The sequence below is a fragment of the Anser anser genome, assembly GCF_964211835.1.
Source record: "Anser anser genome assembly, chromosome: Z".
NCBI lineage: Eukaryota > Metazoa > Chordata > Aves > Anseriformes > Anatidae > Anser > Anser anser.
In genome coordinates this window covers 2,374,447-2,394,735 of record NC_139723.1, presented here as the reverse complement: position 1 = coordinate 2,394,735, position 20,289 = coordinate 2,374,447, and the positions used below count along the sequence as shown (strand labels likewise).

General features: G+C 36.6%; 1 protein-coding gene across 2 annotated transcripts in view; it reads right to left on the bottom strand.

Moving 5' to 3' along the window:
- Nucleotides 1-20,289, bottom strand: part of KIAA0825 — a 259,062-nt gene that overhangs the window by 15,166 nt on the left and 223,607 nt on the right. The window lies entirely within an intron of this gene.

Below are 20,289 nucleotides of genomic sequence, written 5' to 3'. Positions count from 1 at the left end.
AAATATGGTCCTCCAATAAAGAACAGCATGTGACTAGTGCCTGTGTTTCTTTTCCTATAGAAAATAGATGTCTAATATAATAAAATCTACAATTTCTTTTCCAGGTCTGTAGTACTTTTTTTGAAAGGCAACCGTATGGAAACTGTGCACTAAAGGACATAATCATTAAAGGCTAATACTGAGTCAGAACGAACTCTTTAATATTAGAGATTGAGACATGCCAAAAATAAAACAAAATAGGAGATGGAAAGGCCAGAATAAATTGGCTGGTTTCCATTGTTAGATACAGAAAAAAAATATGAATTCAACAAGCCCGGAAGCCTAGCAGCTGCTTCTTATTTTATTTTCAAAACTTAGTAACTGGTTTTACAACCTTTTCTCATGCTCCCTGAGGACTACCAGGGCTAGACTGAAAAAGCAACAACCAATACATGCAGAGATACCATCTCAAAGAAGAATAACATAGTCCACAGATATAAATCTACATAACATAACAAATCAATTACAGACTAGAAAACAGGTGAATAAACAAATACAGACAAGGAGATAAAGTTAGATAAACAGGATCTCTGTCCACAGTATGCTTCATTCTTAGCAGTTTGGCTCCTCTTTCATTGGAGTATTGCAGCCCTTTACAGAAAGGTTCATACTAAATAAAGAGAGAACGAAATAAAGCCAGACAGAATTTTTTTTCATGTTTGGAACTGAAAATCTTTCTATTTTCCTCAGTTCACTCCATGTATCATACAAGATAATATTGCTTTTACCAGTGTAACTAATATTTACATCCAGAAATGGGAAAATCTTATCTGGAAAACACTGCCACAAATGCTAAGAGAAAGGTGAGGGAAAAGAGGACTGAAAATTATGGAAACCTTGCAGACCAACATCTTGAAACCCAAGCAAGGGAGAAAACTAGAAGAAATTCCCTAATAGTATTTCTGAAAAAGGCAAACTGTGTTCTCTCTTTGTTCTCTGCTTAGCTCAGGTCCACTACTTAAGCTGCTGTTAACTGGGAAAAGATAAACAAACAAAAACAAATACCACGTGGTTTTGCTCCATTACAGACTGGTGACTCTGCAGAACAGCATGCCAACCTCTCAAACATGAAACTGACCTTAAGGAAAGTATCTATAGAAAGTTACTTCATAAAGCTATGTATTAAATATATTTTAAACTCTCATGTAGATTAATTGATTTACCCAATATGCATGCACCTGGAAATATTTTAATTGTAAATAGCATTTACTATATTTCAATACACATCTTTAGAATACTAGCTAAATAGGGGGTTGATTAAACAGTAATGCTACATGCTGAAATGTCTTAATAGACCTCATATTTATGGTAGCTTTCTTCTACTCCTCCATTCTTTGGAAAGTCAAATGCTACAGTGCAAATATTGTTTTAAAGATTATGAGGCTCTAGTTTTCAAATTCATCCAGTACAATAATTTAAATTATAATGTTGGTTTTATTAATGCAAGCAGTGATTGAAGGATTTTGCTGTACTTAGCAGAAATAGTAAAGGAGTTGGTCTATTACATTATTTTTCATTACTCTGTTAGAGTTGGAGTACCCAAAACCTTGTGATACAAAGACAAAAAACAAGAAACAAAAAAACACAACTACACATGAATATAGTATGATGAAACTTAGCTGATCTGAACACAATGTATCTAATATTGATTTCATACTCGATTTTGTACTTGCTCTAATGAACATTTAATTAATTTCCTATCAGGCTAGTGAGAAGAATATTTGGCAAGTGACTCGCCAAACTTTCTCCTGGCTGTCATTGTTTTCTAAGGTACATAAGCTAAGGGAGATATTGTTTAACAGATAAAGCAGAAAGGCAGTTTTACATCTGATTGACTAACTAAAAAGAAGGGGAAGTCACAAAACAAGGAGGAGATGGATGAAGAAAAGGATATGCAGGAAAGCAATACCACCAGGCAAAGTCTTGCTTTAGACATGCAGATTTCAATTGAATTGAACAGCTATGTTTACAATTTTTGCCGACCTAGAAAACAGAGATTTGGTAGATATTTTTTACATGTGGGCCATCATTTAAAGGGAAAACACATTTAACATCTAGAAATCAAGAAAATATCTCTCCTGCATTCCGAGAGTGTAGTGGTTTGGCCATTGCAACTCGTGGCAAAGGCAAACAGAGCTCACACCCCCACCCTGCTCCCTTGGTCAGGGATGTGGGGAGAACAAGGCAGAGATGTGCAGCACTCTGTCGGGCTGCAACACTGTGATTCTATGAGGATTTTATTAATTCCTTAGCACAAGAGAAAGGAACTGCCACCATGGGACAGTCTGTATCTTTCTGATTCAAATCACATGCAGGAGACATGAGAGAATGACAGAGGAGGGGTCTCCCATGTGCTGGTGAAATCCCTAACTGCCAGGCTCCTGGCTTTGTGTGTGTGCAGGATGAACTCCAAAAGGTTTGTATTTCGTCTTGATGCGGGATGGGAACAGGTTTGAAATCTCTGACATAAATACCATTTCCTCTCCTTTATTGACTAAGTATACTGAAATCAAGCCAATAAAATCTATATATGATCCAAATAATGCGCTTCCATATAGGAAGGTCTGGAAGATCTCCAAAAGACAGATACAGGTGGAGCCTACAGTATCTGGCAAAATGCCTATAAATTAATGCCATTTTCAGCATTTGAAGCAGGATTTTGTAGCCTATTAACTTCTCTGCAGCTGCTTACACATTTCACAGAACATGATGCTAAGCAATAGCGTTTGATCTACCCTGATTAGGATGGATTTGAGGAAGTGAAGAGTTAAAAAAATATAATAATTTATTACCATATTTGAGCTCCTGGTAATGCAGTTTTTATTTCTAAAAATCAGAAATCAGCACTAAGTTCAGTGCTTTCAGAAAAAGAACAATTCCTGCATAAAGAGCTGCCAAAGAAATAAAGAAATGATGGATATTACAATAAATGAGACCATGAAGCCAAAGTCAGTGCAATGTTTCTCTCCTTTTTGAAATTCTAATTTTCTCCATATTTCTGCTCAAGGCAAACAGCATTCTCACTACATATTTGTGGAGCATCATGTGAACTTTATTCTAGGATAAAATATTGAAAGAATAAGTTGTTGAAAATACATTGAAATAGTTTTAATTATTCAGTATTTTTAATAAGAATGATAGATCTGGAAATTACAAGGAGCCTTATGATCATAAAACGTAGTGTCTGCTGCAGCTGGCACTTGGAATTTCTATTTCATCCCAAGCAGCAATTTCTATGTTTCTGAAGAATCTGGAGCAGCCATAGACGTGGCTGAAACCATGCTTTGAAGGTAGAAGTGGGCACCATGTAAACGTATGCTTTATCTGTCTACTTACAACATTAAAATCATGACTAAGACATTTTAAATCATGACTAAGTCACTTCAGAGGCAGAGATGAAGTGCTCGTAGCCTACGTTAAATTTTTATGAGCATAAGAACCTTTTGATGGGTCAATCACAAAACTACATTGTTGGCTCATTGTTATCTTACACTCATTCTCATCTCAGTTGAATAAATGCCAATACACTCTTTTACCTTATTGCTAACCTTTTAACATCCCTATACCACTTCTCAGCTGCAGGTAAACTAGAGCATGTTTAAAACCCAACTGCAGTACTGCAAAACACAGACAAATATACTCTTTTGTCAAAAAGACTGACCTCTCCCTTAAAAAAAAAAAAAAAAGATGAATACAAAGAACAAATGGTTTTTGGATAGAATTCATTCTCCACCTTGAATTTTATTTTCTCCATAAGGCTGCACACCCTAAAATCCACATAGAAAATTTATTAGAAGACCAGGAGAGACAGGCATCATGGAAGGATCAACTTTTGTGAAGGAGGAGTTTTTATTAACTCCTGGCTAATGCTGCAACACAGAAACCCACACGCAGATCCACATACAGCCCAATTTGCTGGATGTGGGCGACTATTTCAAGTGAGTATCGTTACACGTTTACCCTTCTTTTAGTTTTTTCTGAGCTAAATTCTAAATCTTTGTGCTAAGCAGGCATGGCTACCTCACGATCTACAAGACAAAGGAGACCAAATCAGGGAATAATCAGGGAGTGAGAATTGTTGATGCACGTTACATTATATTCAAGTATTTTCTCCCTGCAGTACTCGCTCAGTAAGTAAATACAAAGATCTGTATCCCAGGAGGGCCACAGGGAAATGCAGCCCTCCTGGAGCATTCTAGCAGAACAGATTTGACTGATTTGCAAACAGGTATTGCAGTCCTGAGAAAAAATACGTAAAATTCCTGTTCTCTGCTTTCTTTATATTAGCTTAGAGTGCTTCTCTGCACTCTAATATTAGCTTATCTATTCTGTACTAAAGATTCAACTTACTGTGAGCTCAGTGTTCTTAATTAAAAACATATTCATACACATATCAAATAAAAAAAAAAAAGGAAAAAAAAAACACAAACAAACAAAAAGAATGTAACAACAGCATATTAGACATGCTGGAGCTAATGTTTCTGAACAATGAATTGGAAGACTCAGCACCTGACAGTTAGTGGTCTTCATGTAGGTTGTGTGATAAAGCACAAAATGAATTAAAAATTTCCCCCATCTTTTCCATCTTTTTTTTTTTTCTTTTTTCCTTCTAACTGTTAGTTCTATAACCTCCTAATTTTCCTAAATTTGCTGAGCCTCTCTCTTTCTTTATGTTGTGGTAGTGAAGCAGATTGCTGATAGCACAATACCTAGTGTAACATGTCTTCTGCAGTAATTTTGCAGGTAATTTCCTCAAACACAAAAGAGACAACACATATAGGACAAAGCTAGTCTGTAATTTATTTCTGGATAACAAATTATCAACTTAGTCACTTCTTTAACAAAATGAAAATAATTTTCATCTCTTAGATTGATTTTTAACTGTGCTATTACAATATTATCCAATACTACTAGTATCATGCATATTTAATTTTATTTCAGAGATAAAACATTTTGTGGTAGGAAGAGGAGGATAAACTGACACAAAATGAAACAATTCTTCATGTTAAAAATAACCAGCATGAAAACACAGTTGCGAGGAAGGTAAATTATAAAGTATGCATTTATCCAATCATTTTAAATACCATAATTACACTGACTGCTCATCAAAAGACTTTTAAGACTCATTAAAATTATAAAACATTTCTAATTAAATCCATATTTAAATGAAGTTTCTATAACGAATCTACGTGGTACTTTAAATCAAACAAAAAGTTCTGGTGAAAAAATCCAATTAATTGAAGTTTTTGTAAGAATTCAAACTTAATGATGGGGCCCCAGCAGTTGCCTTTCAGTTAAAACTGAAGTTTGCTGTGCTGTGTCCATCTCTAGCCCAAACTTGTCCAAAACCAATCAAACCTCATGTAATTTCACATGCCAAATATTATTATAGTACACATTTCTTTTTCTTTTTTTTTCCTTTTTTTTTTTTTTTTTTTCTGGAAAGTGTAACTTTCCAATTTAACAACTAATGCAAGTGGCTCTTTTGGTTAACATTACCTTATACATTAGTAAAGTGACTCTATTAGAAGGCGAAGGGCAACTGCGTTCTTATTAGTCAAAAACAGTCTGAAGCACAAGCATCTGCTCACATGTACGCCTCTATGATTTCAGCTGCCAACGATGGAGCCTGTTGGCCAGCCAAGGACAGGGCACTGGGATGGACCATCAGTACTCGGGCAGAGGCTTCCCCAGGTCCCCTTCTTTCAGGTCACATCTTTGAGGATTTACATCAGATTCCCACTTTTGATTGTGAACGGCTTTACTGCTTCTTAGTTTTATCAACAGCATTATTTTAACAGCATTTTATCAACAGCATTGCTCTTCCTCAACCTTACTGATAGTATCACCCCTTTTGATCCTGTCAGTGGCATCTCTCCAGTGTGAGACTAATTGTCTGCTAAAGCACTTTATTGTCCTATGTTGAGGACCAGACAGGTGGATTTTTGCAAGACCTCAGCCTTCAGCCAGGACCAGTAGGTTAAAACTGTTCCAGTCCACATGCAATCCTTCCCTCCCAGGGAATGAACTATTCACCGCTATTCACTGTCCACTGATCCCAACGAATGCAGGGAAAAAAAGAAAGATGGCATTGAAACCTAAGATGAGACTTTTTCAAAGTTATTTTGATGTTCAATACTGACTAGTTTTAAAGGTTGTTAAACATGCAAATAGTATTGGTGACTTCAAAAACTCAAGTTTAAATATTCTGCTTGTACACTTTGATTACATACTAGTAGTTGGTTGAACATATCTCTACGGTCTATTGGTCTAGATATTCAGGTATGTTTTGTTGATACTGATATTTACTAAGGAAAATAATTAGAGTTAAAATTATAGTTTTAAATCCACAAAGGCTATGTTTTTATAAGTGTCTATGTTCAAAGAAAAATGGCAGGTCAATAACTACAAAAGAAAAAAGTTATTTTTCAACATAAACAAGAGTAACTAAATAAGACAATAGGAAATAAAAATGGCCATATGTAAAAAGAAATATATACAGAGAGAGAGAGAGAGAGAGAGAGGGAGGGAGAGAGCCACAGAGTATTCATGTGAATGGAAAGTTGATGGAAGGGCCAGCTTCACCTTCTGGAGCAGTTTTTTTTTTGTTTTGTATTGTTTTGTTTTGTTTTGTTTTGATGTTCAAGGCAGCTAAAAAAAAGGGGCCTCTGAGGAAATGAAACACAGCCAAACATTAGAATAGGAGAGTACATCTTACCAAAAAGAAGTGAGAAAATGATCTGATGGCTGGATGAAGCTGTCAGTCCTTAAAACCATTGGTCTACCCAGTCAGTACAATAAAGGAGCATTTCTGCCTCACAAATACACAGCCTGCCAGCACTCTGACAAATAAAATGCCCAAGTGTAACCAAAAGTATGGATATTACCTGTAAATGTTTAAGTACAAAGAATATCTCCTCATTACAAATATTACCTATAACACCCTATAATTCATCCTGTTCCAAACTTAGATATTCTGAGGGAGCATATTTTATGCTTTTGTGTCTATTAGTTTTCCTTTTTATCCTTATTAAGACGCTGAACTGAATGTCAATTAGCCATTCTTAACAACTCTAAAGCCTTAACATGACTTACTAAACAAGCACACCTGATATACTAATTGGGCTATTATTTCCATCTGACTTTCAAAAACTGTTAAGTGTGAATTACTATTCAACTAATAATTCAGGATTATGAAAAAAGGTAATATTAAAATATATTAAAATATCCTTTATATGACCGTACTTGACCTATTTTCTGTATAAAATCAAGTCCTCTGAGAATGAATGTTTCTAAGTTTTTTAATCTGATTATATTCATCAAATGCAAAGTGACAAAGATGAAAACTATGGCTCAAATGGATATAATAGTATTAATTTCTCAGTATATAAGAAGATTGAAAATGTTTTATATTTCAGATTGTATATTTCAGAATAAATCTGTATCACTGTCCTGCGGAGACGAAAATTCTCCACCTTAATCTTAATCTTAAATCACAGGACATCTAAATTTTACAAGTAGTCTCCTGCATAACTAAATTGTAGATTATGATAAATTAGCCACCCTTATGGATTTATATTTACTTATAATGTCTTATAATGTCTTTTTGCATACAAACCTGCATACCTTAGGTAGAGCTGGTTACATTAAGTATCCTTGGGAAGGAACAATGATTTGCTTATCTATTGTTAATACACAAGTGAAAAATAAAAAGAGTATTATCTTACTGCCTGGAATTCCCTGAATGTAAAATTGTCTACTATAAAATAATGTAAGAAACATGGAATTGTGACCAAGGTGTGAAGGGGCCTGTAGTCCACCCCCCCAACTCAGAACGGGCAGAACGAGGTCAGGTTGGTCAGGACAGCATCCAGTCAAGTCTTGAACACTTGCTCGGTCGGGGAATCTGCAATATCTTTGGGCAACATGCTCCACTGTTTGACCACCCTCAATAATATGTACACCTATCCCCACCTATTTACAAACTTTGTTGAACTACGTAGAATGATTAGTTATCAAACTTTCTTAAATTGCAGATCCAGTTCTAGCAAACGAGTCAATAGGCAGCTATGGGATATTCTTCTGAGTTGAAGAGAGGTCATTTCTCTATATATTTCACAGAGATTCAAGATGTGGCCTTCCCTAAGGGTGTGGAAATCCATTGTGGAAGCTGTGAGGAGTACAAATGCTCCCTGCTACAATTTGATGAAACAGAGGAAACCTCAGGTGTAAATAAGGACAAGCTTCCGTGCTGCTTCTCCCTGTAGAAACATCACCTGCAGAAGAAGCAAGGATGTCCTTTTGTAAGAAGAACTTCTTCGAGAGATTGAAGTTCAAAAATAGTAGCCCAGTGGGCGAGCTCAAGAGGCATAGGAAGAAAACATAGATTAGATAGCAAAAGAAGAGTAACACACTAACACAAAAGAAAGAAAAAGATTTGTAGGTGGATAAGGGAAATGCTGCACTGATCTATGAATACATGAAGAAAAAAAAAAAAAAAACTACGTATTTTAGTAGCTCAAATGAAGGGGATCCAATGGAGGTACTGAAAGCTTTTTCCTTCTAAGAACATGAACAACAGTTCTTCAGCTTTCTGTATAGAAATTTCTACTGGCACAAAAATGCATTTGCCTGAATATTGTACATTTATTCTCAAGATATCCACACGAGGAAATTTATCTCTATTTAAAAGATGGGCAAACCAACATGATTCCTGTGAGCCAAAGTTCACAGACTTCTAAAATGTACACATTGGTTTTCATTAAAGCTAAGGAAAGAAATAATAATTAAGCTCCATTTTTCTTTTGGTTTTCATTTTCTTACTTATCCTGTTAGCTACAATTTGTTTCCTTAGAAATAAAGAATAAAGAGACAGCACAATCACAGTATCAGGGAGTGGTTTGGGTTGGAAAGGACCTACCATGAGCAGGGACACCTCCCACGAGCCCAGGCTGCCCCCAGCCCCATCCAGCCTGGTCTTGGGCACTGCCAGGGATGGGGCAGCCACAGCTCCTCTGGGCAGTCAGAAAGATTGGTCTGGGCAGTTTTACTCTGCTACAGTAACAGTGACTAAAATGCTATTTCCTCTACCTTCTCTGTTCTTCATGGAGCCAGATGAAGCTTCTGAGCTTCTCCAGCATTTGGCAGTACTTCAGCTGTGGGAATGATGGTATGAAGAGATTCATTTTCATAACCTTCCTGCTTGATTTCAAAAATAGTGTTTGTTTGTTTGTTTTTTAATAAGGAATCTCGGCATGTGAATATTGTGAGAGGTTAAAAGTTCTCTCCAGCCTTTCTCACTCTGGAGTGCCCATATTCTAGCAGAAAGAGCTCTGTCCACCCAAAGTGGAAAGAAGGACACAGTCTAATAGATCTCCTTAAACAGTCATGTTCAATGCATTCTGTCATTTAAGACAAAACAAGCAAATATAAACAGTAACTGCTATCTTGAATTATTTTGCATGATTTCATTATTTCACTGTTTGCAAACTACACGATTGTTGTTTTCATAAAGGATATCTACTTTGTCATTTTTTCCCTTTCTGTCTGTCCACGCTTGAAATTGCCACCCTTGATGGTCTTCATTTTCCTTCTCCTTTTCTTTTTTACGGGTCTTTTTTTCTGAATGCTCAAGAGGCAAACAGGCAACAAGTCAGATGTGTCTCTACACGCACCTTCATATGTGTGTCTTTATGAAGCAGAATGATACAGTTTTGTACAAAAAGAACTACAGATTTAAAGAAAGGAAAATGAGCTGCAGTTTTAACAATCAACACTTGTAATAGACTACATAAATTCTACTGTACACAGAAATAACAAGACCTTCTTGAACCCTCCCAGTGATTAATTAGAAAGTCTGTCTTACAGATTTTTCTCTCAGGTGTAGTAACCTTGTAGACCTTACCATTAAGAACTAATAAATAAATGCTTGGTTAAGCACAAAATGGTTGATAGGCAGTGAAAAGGAGTGATGATCCTGTTGTTTATGCAAGACAGTTATCCTGTCATGTTACCTTAGAGGAAAAAAAATAATACCAAATAAAAAAATAAAAATTTCAAATACCTAGTATAATGAATTATTAAGAAAAATTCATTATTATTTTTCCAATATTAATGCAACATGTAGGAAGTATACAGCTCAAGTTGCAATCATACACTCTATTCATACTACTACATTAGCTGCACAAATCTAAAACAAAATCAGAGTAAATCTGAAAAAAAAATACATTAAATAATATAAAAGAAAATGTATTTTATGATGTGGTATGTCTGTATATCGAAAGATAATGTTATAGTTTTAAACTTTAAACATCGTATTTTCAGTGTGCTTCTGAGCACAGTGTGATACAATTAATGGAGAACAGGAGATATCCATATAGAGAAAATGTGACACCATAAAAGATGCAGTAAAAAAATTAGCTCTTCTCACAGATTACCAGGCATATTAGATGCTACATATTTACTTCTGTATTGTACATGTTACAATAATAAGCCAGCATCACACTTTAATTTTTTTAATGTCTCCTCATGCAATGTACAAACAGAAACTTCCAGATTACTGAAAAGACGTAATAATTCTAGTTCTGCCCCCTTTGTTTTGAGTTTTCTTAAATAAGTAATAGTTTAAGATGTTTAAAAGAGAAATAAATACAAATAATAGATATTTAGATAGGGAAATACACATTTGCTGATTAAATTCTGAGATCACTTAAACCATATTACAAGATATGAGTCTTAGGCTTACTCCAAGTTAATAAAAAAATACTGTCTTATTAGATGAAATAGAACATTTTTTTTTTTATGTGTGACACAGGAAAACCTTAATTCTGCCACTTATATATGCAATCCACACTTATATAAGCACGTATTATCTTCCGTGTGTTGAGCACAGCTTTAACCTTGAATTTTCAGTGCCTATGTCTGCATACAGGGACACCTGCTTTGATGGACATCAGCAAGTGAGTGACATAGAGCAGGACAATATTTGTGGTAACAGCTCCTCCTCGTTTTCTGGCTTCTGAAGCGTTTTAGAGGTATTGTCCTTTTGCCCCTCATGCACAAAATGCAGGTTCTTTGCTTCTCCAGGTTAACAGTGAGGGGGATGTGGGAGGCAAATGAAGGAGTTGCTGTGGGAAATTTTGGTCCAGCACATGCCAGGCAGGAGAGATGTCTACTTTGCAGGTTTTCTGAGGATAAAAGGAAATTTGCCCCTCTGGTTGTTTCTCCCCACTTTCTGCCCTCCAGGGTAATGGACAATATGAGAAGAAAATGCAATCCCCCACAACATCTGAAGTGGTTCTTAGCTGGTCAGGTCAGGATGCTTCCATTCAGAGGATTCAAGGATCACTACATAAGAGGATATCTGACTTTAAGTACAGACAGCAGAATCTCTTAGGAAACAAAAATCACATTAAAAAAAAAAAAAAAGGCAAAATGTATGCAAAACCCTTAGAATCAGGTCTCAATATTTCTTTATTATTTTTTTTATAGAAATAAAATATAAATAGAGTTGATAATATAAATAGGGCAGGCTTTTCGTATCCTGCAAAATAAAATATCTGTCTGTATTTTGAAACAGCATGAGATGTCAGAAGCTAAGCACATCAGTGGGCCTTGGAAAAAAGTAAATTTAAATAAGATATGAACTGTTTTATGCACTGGTAGGAAGCACATAAATTAATTTGACCTGTCAGCTGAAAGTTGAAGGGGGTGTGCCTAAGCTTAAATAAATCCTCATGCGGCTTTTACTAATTAACTCCTGTAAAAATCTACCCTCCTGAAAGCACCCTTAATATTTCACTTAACCCATTAAAAGTTCGCCATTCTTCTCCAAGCTCTTTTCCATACCTGGAATTGCATGACAGAAATTATATACTTAAATCTCTGATGTTGCTGCATTTTAATCCTCCTTGTGTTTCTTAATTTTGAAATCCGTGTTTTGACAGCTCAACCCCCTTGATTAATGTCTCAAAGGAAGCCCTATATGGTTTTCCTGTAAGTGATCTAATTTTGTGCGGGAATGCCTGGGCTGGTACGTTGAACCAATTCACCACCCAGGTGGCTACATTTGGACTAAATGAGCTGTGAAGATCTTCATCTAGGCCCATCGCAGTCTTTCTTCATGTAGTCCCACAGTATGCAGCCACTCCTCCAAACATGATTTGCCACAAACCATCAACAGAAAATAAATTATTGCCATTCTCACTTGTCAATGGGCTTGTCTTCAGCTGGCCTAATGATTGGAAGCGTAAAGGGAACATTTCCAGCCTTTGTGGAGCATGATTATGACTGAGCACACTACTTCCCTATGCATCCTGGCCAGTAAAAACAAGCAGGGAAAGCAAATTATTTCGATGTTTTGCATCAATGATTAGACCATTAGCCATGAATGCTAGAGAGGCCTGTATTTGACAGTCAAGACTTGTTCAGTTCTAACATTTATTTGTTCATTTTAATGCCAGGAGTAAGGTTGCAGCATTCACGTGTCATAATGTTAAAGTACAAAAATATGAGTGAGAAAAACAACCCTGGCTAGATCACAAATCTTTAATCTGAAGAGATAAACTACATGGAATAGTAAAAAGAGTTTATTTAAATTTGTTTTCACAGCTGTAATGTTCTCAGACACACAAGTATCAAAGGAAGGGACATGACTGCAAAAATGTCGAAGTGGCAGCTTGCTTAGAATTTTTCCTCTGAATACAATAAGAAGTTGTAGCTGACCTCCTCGAATGAACAGTGTAACAACACATGAGCTTTTAAAAGTCCCTTCATTTTTCTTAGGCCATAGAAATGGAATGAAATGGTTCAAACAGAAGATATTAATTTGGCTTGTGAAATTCAGACACTGTAGGTCAGAAGACTACTGTTTTAAACATACGGGCAAAAGCACAGCTTTTTTTTTTTTTCACAGAGAAAAGGATGTTCTCTGTGACGGATACCTCTAGATCACAGTAGAAAGACCCCCAGATTATCTGTTCTAATCTGCAGTACATAAATAACAAGACATTATTTTACATTTGCAAAATGTTATTTTACATAGCAAGATGTTATTTTACATTTGAAACAGTTTCTGTAAAAGACTGACCACTATAGTACTAAGAAAAGAGGGAGAAATGTCTCCTGTTCATCTTAGTAGAAAAGGCACTTAATTTCATTCAATAAAAGTGCATTAGACAAAATGAGAGATGTTCTTCAAACAGTTAGATGTGTATTTGCAACAAGTCACCTAAACTGTAATAGGTGGATATTGAACTCTTCAGTTCAAATATCAAGTTGTGCTAATTGAGCATGTGGAATTCTAAGGGGGAAATGGTTACACAAATGACATGCTTACCCAGTTGCTACCTGAGATATTTCACAGATTTTTTTTTCCTTCTAAAAATCGCAATTCGGGTGACAGTTATATCTTTGCAATACAATTACAATATATTTACCATTTTAACTAAAACAGCGGTGTCAGCCTACAACCCATCAGCAGACCCTTATGTATCATACCTCCATCAAACTGCCATCCTCACACTGCTGTAGCACTTTCCCACCTTGTATGCTATGGAAATAGAGTAATGAATGGATGCTAGGTGTGTGAAAGGACCTGATGTCTGATAAGATATTTGTACCTGGCCCTACAGACACTTACATGTTAAATGTATAATAGATTAGGGACATGAGTCAGGTCCATAACAAACCTCATAAGCTGCCTGAGCAGAAAAAGTGAGCTCCAGAAAAAATTATCACTCCTTGGAGTGAGCTGAACATGTGCAGGCTAAAGATCCAGCAACAAGAATACAAGTACAAAGAAACAAAAATCAATTATTTATTTAAATTTCAATATACTCAGCTGCTGCTTGGGACCATAACCACTTTAAATACAATAAATAAATAAATAAATAAATAAATAAAAACCTGTAACACAGGAGGTAATTTGCATATATGTAGGATATATGTACAGATACATAGTCTGTTGCAGAATTGTAGGAAAAAAATAAAGAACTAGAGGTCAGGGATGCCAAGAATTCCAACTTAAGCCATTCTATGATTCTGTGATTCTCCAGCCCAAGTAACTTGGTCTGCACACTGCACAAACTTTGTCTATGAGGCAAGACTAGAACAATTCAGTAAGTCATTCTACTGCTAGGATCCTTTTGCTCTCTGTATCAGCCTGCCCATGCACACATTTCAACTCTGGTATTGCAGAAGTTGTTCACACAGCAACTCTATTCACTGTACAGCCATGATCCAGCAACAGCATGGTCCTTGCTGTTCACAGAATGAAGGTGTCGTTATATGCAAGAAAATGTACTGGATCACATAACTGAGGCTCTCCCCTGTTGTAGGCAGAAATTGCTGGTGTACATTGGTAACACCTTTGGAATAATCTATATGGACGTATACATCTGAAGATAATAAATGTTTGTTAAGGGGTGTATCAGGGATATACCATATATCTAATTATATATTTGGGTGAGCATTTAACTTAGATGGTAATCAGATAAAGCTGAAGTAGACACTTATAGCTTAATATAGCAGAATTTTGTAAAAATTATCCAATATCAATAGTTATTCTATTTCTTGACATAACAAAACACAGTGTTATATATTACTTTTCCCATTATAATTTCTCAATACCTTGCTATTGTCATCAGAAGCATAATAGAAAAAAAGACTACTGCGCATATATTATTTTCTTTTGATTAAACAGGTGCACTGGAATTTCAGTCATTTAAGATCATAATTAAATATCCCATTTTTCATTGCCTTTTTTTTTGTAAACACATTTTGGTAATTAGATTCTAAAAGGAGGTTTTTTTTTCATTCTTTTTTTAAAGTTACATTTCTAGAGAAGTAGAACAGACACATTTATTCACTCTGCAAAGGTGGAAGACCTTATACGCGTGATCTGATTATACTGTTCATTAAAAGTCTGAATCTTCCACATCATCCTTAGTTTTACTTTATATCTTCATGATAGCTTTGATTTGCTTAAAGTCAGTCATGATTTTTAGGCATCTAGATCAAGTAAGAATTAAAGCTATTAAATCTTGAGATGAAATGGCAATATATTAATACCTACATTATAAAAAATGCTTATTTATGACAAGCTGAGTAAAAAACTGGTGAAGCATGGCTAAATACTAATCAGGTAAGATGTTGCTAAAGTAGAATAGAATATATATAAACCAATAAAATCTGAAAAAAAAAAACAAAAACAAACAAAAAACACAACCCAACAAAAACTCAACAGCCTGTACATTCAGAAAGTACTATTGAATTTAGAAATTTTTAGTGATCTTCTATAAGATGCTCAACACCACTTTCTCAAGATCAAGCCACATTTTTTAACACCAAAAAACCATGATCAATCTCCATCAAGACATACTTTTGGCCTTTGAGTTGTAGAGGGAGGCCATCAGCTTAGCTTCTCTAATGGCAAATGTTACTATTTCTGTGTGTTTTACTACACTTGTTGCAATTTTCATTCACCTGTCTGTGGATATAAGCAAGTACTAATTTTTTCTAAATCATGCTATTTACGGCAAGAAAGAAAAGGGGTGATTAAACTGATGATTATGAAGAAAATAAATGATGGAAACTTGCATCAAAATATCAGTATAATCTGTAGAAGTAGCATGTTAATTATAATAAGGATAAATATTTAAGAAAAATTTTGTTTCTGTTCCTGGACTTCAGCAACACATAACTGGCAAATATCATAGCCAGTGTACATAAGAAATATCTTACAATGAATATACAGCAGTAAAATTCATCAGAGAGGATACATTGGTGCTGGCATGGTGGTCTAGAGAAATTTGCTTACGTAGAAACAGATTGGTTAATCTTTCATTGTGTTAAAAAGGTCATCCTTCTTTGTAAGATTTTAAGAAATAAAAGAGTTTATTTACAGGCATGCAATAATCACACTGAAGAACAGTATGCAATCTATGTGACTATCCAGTCTGTGTATGTTTTCTTAAGTATGATTTTAAATGAATCTATTAAATTAGTCATCTGTAGGTAATGAAATTTAATGCTGCATGGATGTTGAATACATTACACTTGAAATTGAAGACAACTATGTTGTTGTTGCAAGTGTGTCTATATATGTAATACAAACTATTTTAAATAATGGTGCTGTGTAACACTTAATTGTAAAACTGTCTTGGTTTTAAGAAGAAAGATCAATCAAGAGTACCTATAGCATTCCCAGTTCTGAGCAAGAGCTCAGATATAAAGACAAGAGTTAATCACAATTCTTTTAAAGGATAAAAATTTCTTTAAAGGGTAAAACTACCTTCTTTAATTATTACACTGAGGATTTTGTAATTCAACAATATAGCCCTACTAATAATTCTGTCTAGAAGAAATTTGCATGTTTTAAATTGGAGACATTTTAAAATACCATAGTTAAATCCTGATTCTAAGAAAAAGTTCTTTTTTAGATTTATTTCAGCTTCTATCAGGTGGCATTATTTTTCCAATAGTCACTAACTCCATACATCTCATTTGAAGCAGCTATGTCCAACCTATAATTATTTTCTTCTAATTAGAGTAATTCATGGTTAATTATTCAAAGTGATTCTTTTTCAAAATCAAACGCATTTCTTGCCATGGCACTTCTAAAATGTAAGATGCAAATAAAATATTCCCAAATGCAAATTTTTGCAATAAAAGAATGTCTACTTCACTTTCTTAAAATAGCATTACAATCATTCTATAGCAATAAGGACTTTCTTAATATCAAAGACATGGACAAAATTATTTGTTGATGTACAGCAGCACATTTCCATGCATATGGTGTCCTGCATAGGATCAGTGTATTTAATTCCTGCTAGTGACCAGGCTAGAATGTTTCTCTGTGCAAAAGAAGGCTCTGACAGCAGCAAGGAACATCCTGAGACCTTAGAAACAGTGCAAGAACCAGGAGTCCCCTCTGTGTAAGGTCTGATCAAATCTTACTCAACTGTAGCTTTGCTTATTCATGGTAGGCATAAACATAATGACGTAATACAGCCACACCTTACATGAAGCTGTGTGTCACTCTGTTTGCATTTTGAAGTGCGACGGGTAAATCAGAACAGTTATTTCATCTCTCCATTGTGATTCTCTGACCGACCACCTCTAAGAATGAACTGGTGAACAGACCAAAATTCCTTCAGTTGGCTGGTCCAGTTGATGACTGCAGCCAGTTCTCAGCTGATGTGCAATACTCCTGTTTTTCGTGACTGAGTTCATCAGATAAATGCTGACTAAAAATAGTCAAAAATTTCAGGAGCTGTCCTGCAGATTTTAGTAATTAAATGACTGGCTGAAATTTTTTACCCTACTACAGTGCGCAGTCATCTCTAAATTTGCAAGGGTCTCACCACCCATTTGCCATCCAGACAATTTCACTAGAGAGGTTTGTTGCATACCAGGGACCTGCATCTGTGATATCATGAAGGAGCAACCAAGCCTGGCAAAGCCAGAGGACTACCACTTATTCCTACTCTTTCCCGTAGGGCCAAATGAGGCTTCAAGAAGGAGACTACAAAATATCAAAAAGGACTTTATGTCCCATGGAAAGATGCTGAAGGGATCAGGAGCACAGGAAGTGTTCTCCTCTGTACTCCCATTTGGAGACTGGGGCCCAAGAAGAAGAAGACAAACAGGTCAGGTGAACTGGCTGTGTGGCTAGAGGGATTTGGGTTCTGCAATCTCGGACACACTTTCGAGAGACTGGGCATATTGACATCTGACAGGCTGCACCTGACCAGGTGGGGCAAGAGTGTTCTGGGCAGCAAGCTGGCTGACCTTATTAGCAAGGCTTTAAACTAGATTCAGCAGGGTTCTGTCACTCTACATCTGAGTGACAGAAAAGAATCTGGAAACACCAATATTTCAAGAAGAAATGGGGAAATACCATTGAACTGTCCCAAAGGAATTGGGGAAACGCCCTCTAAACAGGTGATGCAGCCCATAGCCCTGCTGAAGTGCCTCTACACTAGTGCACACAGCATGGGAAACAAGCAGGAGGAGTTGGAAACCATGGTGCAGTTAGAAAACTATGACCTGATTGCTATCACGGAAGCATGGTGGGACAAATCACACAGCAGTAACATTGGAACAGAGGGCTACAAGCTCTTCAGAAGAGAAAGGCAAGGAGAGATGGGAGGGGGTGTTGCCCCCTGTTAGGGAAGGGATTGATTGCGACAATGTGGACAATGAATTGGCTTGAAGGCCGCACCCAGCGAGTGGTGGTCAATGGCTCCATGTCCAGGTGGAGGCTGGTGACATGTGGTGTCCCCCAGGGGTCTGTCCTGGGACCAGTGCTGTTTAATATCTTTATAAATGACATAGACTGTGGGATCAAGCGTACCCTCAGCAAGTTTGCAGATGACACCAAGCTGAGCAGTGCAGTTGATACAACAGAAGGAAGAGATGCCATCCAAAGGGACCTGGACAGGCTGGAGAAGTGGGCCCACATGAAGCTAATGAGGCTCAACAAGTCCAAGTGCAAGGTGCTGCACCTGGTTCAGGGCAGTCCTGTACAGGAGTCCAGACTGGGAGAAGAACTCATGGAAAGCAGCCCTGCAGAGAAGGACTTGGGGGTTCTGGTGGACAAAAAGCTCAACATGAGCCAGCAGTGCGTGCTTGCAGCCCAGAAGGTCAACTGTGTCCTGGGCTGCATCAACAGAGGAGTGGCCAGCAGGTGGAAGAAGGTGATTGTGCCCTTCTGCTCTGCCCTTGTGAGGCCCCACTTGTAGTTCTGCGTCCAGGTTTGGGGCACTCAGCACAAGAAGGATGTGGGGCTGTTAGAGCGGGTCCAGGGGAGGGCAATGAATTTGATCAAGGGGCTGGAGCACCTCACCCATGGAGAAAGACTGAGAGAGCTGGGGATGTTCAGCCTGGAGAAGAGAAGGCTCTGGGGAGACCTCTTTGTGGCATTTCAGTACTCAAAGTGGACTTATAAAAAAGATGGAGGACAACTCTTTACTCAGGTAAAAAATGATAGGACAAAGGGGAATGGTTTTAAACTAAAAGATGGCAGACTTAGATTATATGCCAGGAGGTAATTCTTCCTTCAGTGGGTTGTGAGACACTGGTACAGGTTGCCCAGAGGAGCTGTGGCTGCCCCATCCCTGGCAGTGCCCAAGGCCAGGCTGGATGGGGCTGGGGGCAGCCTGGGCTGCTGGCAGGTGTCCCTGCCCATGGCAGGGGGTGGCACTGGGTGGGCTTTAAGGTCCCTTCTGACCCAAACCATTCTGTGATTCTATGATTCTATGACTCACTCGTATCAAGAGGTGAAATTAAGCATAACTAACTTTGCTTTGACAACCAATTGCATGCTACATTCCTGCATGTTATTTCTGGATTTTACATGGCAAAACAGTATAATTTGCATGACCAAGGCTAAATCTGTTGAAAACTGTTTAAAAAAAAAAAAAAAAAAAAAAAGTATGTATAAAGCAGAAGTTATAAACTACAAAACTACATCGTGTTGCATTTAGTAAAATAACTTTCTAAGTGATTTTTTGACAGATTGAATATTTTATCACATCAGTTCCATAATCCAGAAGTAGCATGCTTTGAGGCACTTCTGATATTGTATTTCTGCTTGTTTTACATTTCATTTAACCTATGTCTCTCAAAGGAGATCAAATTAGTCATGAAGATCCAAATTTTAGTAATATATGGAACAGCATTACTGTATGGATGAACTTCGAGAACTCTACGGCTTCAATGGAAGTCAAGCTCATTTTTTTTTTTTTTTTAACCATTTTTTTCTCTATAAAAATGATGTCATAGAAAAAACACTGCTAGTAACTTGTCAGTACAGTTCCATGACAACAAAATTCAAGGAGCCACAGCTTGGTTTTCTGAAAGTGTTAAGTGGAGTTTATAGTTATAGTATCATTGACCAAGCCTAAATGTGACCACATAAAATTCCACACCCATAAGCACATACAACAAAACAAAGTACTGCATTAACAAAAGATACGTAAGAAAAACAGCCTATATTATTATCTAGTCAGAAAGCTCCTGAAAGTTCAGTTTATTTATGGCTGCACAATAAAGCACAGTGATAAGGCAGTCCTACACATTTTCAAGATAGATAATATATTATAAAAAACAGTCAGTCTCTTGTTACAAATTTCAAGTAATCCTGTGCCTGGTTTTATTCTGTGTTGCTCTACGTACCTAGGTTATCTAGTGTATAAAAATATTACTTAGACATATAAGAACATGTTACAAAACAGAATTTGCCATATT